Source organism: Mastomys coucha, unplaced genomic scaffold (genome assembly GCF_008632895.1).
Source record: "Mastomys coucha isolate ucsf_1 unplaced genomic scaffold, UCSF_Mcou_1 pScaffold21, whole genome shotgun sequence".
Lineage (NCBI taxonomy): Eukaryota > Metazoa > Chordata > Mammalia > Rodentia > Muridae > Mastomys > Mastomys coucha.
The window spans coordinates 184,410,665-184,412,880 of record NW_022196904.1 but is presented as its reverse complement, the minus strand read 5'-3'; positions in this window follow the sequence as shown (position 1 = coordinate 184,412,880).

The following is a 2,216-nucleotide window of genomic DNA, read 5'->3' as shown; positions in this document are numbered from 1 at the left end:
TTGGTGTGTGTGTGTGTGTGTGTGTGTGTGTGTGTGTGTGTGTTTCTGAGACAGAGTGTCCTGGACCCCAGACTCTAATTCACTGTGTAGTCAAGGATGATCATGAGCTTTTGCTCCTCTGCCCCCACCTTCCAAGTGCTGGAATTAGAGGTGTGCATCACCCTTGGGTTTATGTGGTAGTGGGCATTGAACCCAGGCCTTTGTGCATTCTAGGCAAGCATTTTACCAACAGAGCTATGGCCTCTGCCCTCAGATTCTTCAGTCCTAATAAGCTTCTAGGTAAATAATGTATCCCGTGGGATCACTTTCAGCAACAGTGATCCAGTAGACAGCTTATGACTGTTACTTCATATTGTGCTCTGAGGAGAAATGGTTGCCTAATGACCTTCTAGGGCGCTGCAGTCAGTACAGGTGGAGAAAGACATCTGTGCTGTGGTAAGTTAACCCCGAGGTCCATCACGGCTGATGTAGACCTACGTGGTCCCGCCAGCAAACTTGTGGTAAGCTAGATGTTCTTACCAGCCTCTTTCTCAGTGGCTCTGGTGATTCTCATCATCTGTGCCTAATACTTTTGCTTTTTATTAAAAACAGTAACTGCTGCAGCTTCCCAGAGATTGAAGTTGTACACATGAATATTTCTTTTTCTTCAGAGATGAGAGTAAAACATTTATTTTCAACATCACAATCAATCTCCCTCCCAGGGATAGATAAGCCTTGGTGTATGGAAGACAGCAGTGAAATGTGTGGCTCGCCAAACAGTAAATCTCCTTTGCTCAGATTCTGTCTAGTCTTGTACAAACAGGTTCTGTGTGTGGAGGCATAGCTAAGCTCTAAAAAGAGATCACTCAAAACAAGGCCGAGTCCGTGGGAAATGCCACTGTGTGTAAGCAGACCAAGCCGGGAGGGCGCATGAATGCACTGTTACATGCAGCTGAGCAATGCGCACTTTCTGGATACCTACTATGTGTCAGATACTGTATCCCATGGGAGAAGAGTATGCAAAATCACATCATATTAGTTTCCATTTTTAATACTGTATTTGTTACTTTTCTGTTGCTGGGATAAAAGATCATGACCAAAAGCTACTTAAGAAAGAAAAGCTAGAAAAAAAAAATCAAAATAAAAAAAAAAAGACGAAAACAAAGAAAAAGAAAACAAAATTAAAAAAAGAAAAAAAAGAAAGAAAGAAAAGCTATACATGGTAGCAGGATCAAGGAGGAGAGAGAGAGAGAGAGAGAGAGAGAGAGAGATAGACAGAGGAAGAGAGAGAGGGAGAGAGAGAGAGACAGAGAGAGACACAGAGAGAGAGAGGAAGAGAGAGACAGACAGAGAGACAGAGAGAGACAGAGAGAGAGACAGAGAGAGACAGAGAGAGGGAGAGAGAGAGGAAGAGAGAGAGGGAGAGAGAGACAGAGAGAGACAGAGAGAGGAAGAGAGAGAGAAAGAGAAAGAGGGAGAGAGAGACAGAGAGAGACAGAGAGAGGAAGAGAGAGAGAAAGAGAGAGAGAGAGGAGAGAGAGAGAGAGGAGAGAGAGAGAGAGAGAGGGAACGAGCAAGCACAGGAAGCAAGAGGTGGGGTGAAATTATACATTTCAAAGCCTGACCTCAGTGCTACACTTCCTCCACAAGGCTCACATCTTAAAGGTTCCATAGCCCACCCAAACAGCAGCATTGGAGGCCAAGTGATCAGGTATATAAGTCTATGGGAGAACATTTATCATTCAAACAACCACAATTACATCTACCTACCTATCTATCATCTACCATATGTGTATCATCTATCTATCTACATCTATCTATCATCTATCTATTTATCTATCATCAATCTATCATCTATATGTCATCTATCTATCATCTATCTGTCTATCATATCTGTATCATCTATCTATCTATCTATCATCAATCTATCATCTATCTATCTATCTATCTATCTATCTATCACCTATCTATCACCTATCTATCTATCTATCACCTGTCTATCACCTATCTATCTATCCATCTATCAATCTATCTATCAATCTATCAATCTATCTATCTATCTATCTATCACCTATCTATCATCTATCTATCATCTATCTATCAATCTATCAATCTATCACCTATCTATCTATCACCTATCTATCTATCCTATCTATATCTATGGAGTGTGTGTGTGTGCACATGTGTGCAGATGTGCAGCTGCTGTGGAGTGTGCGTGTGTGCACATGTGTGCAGAT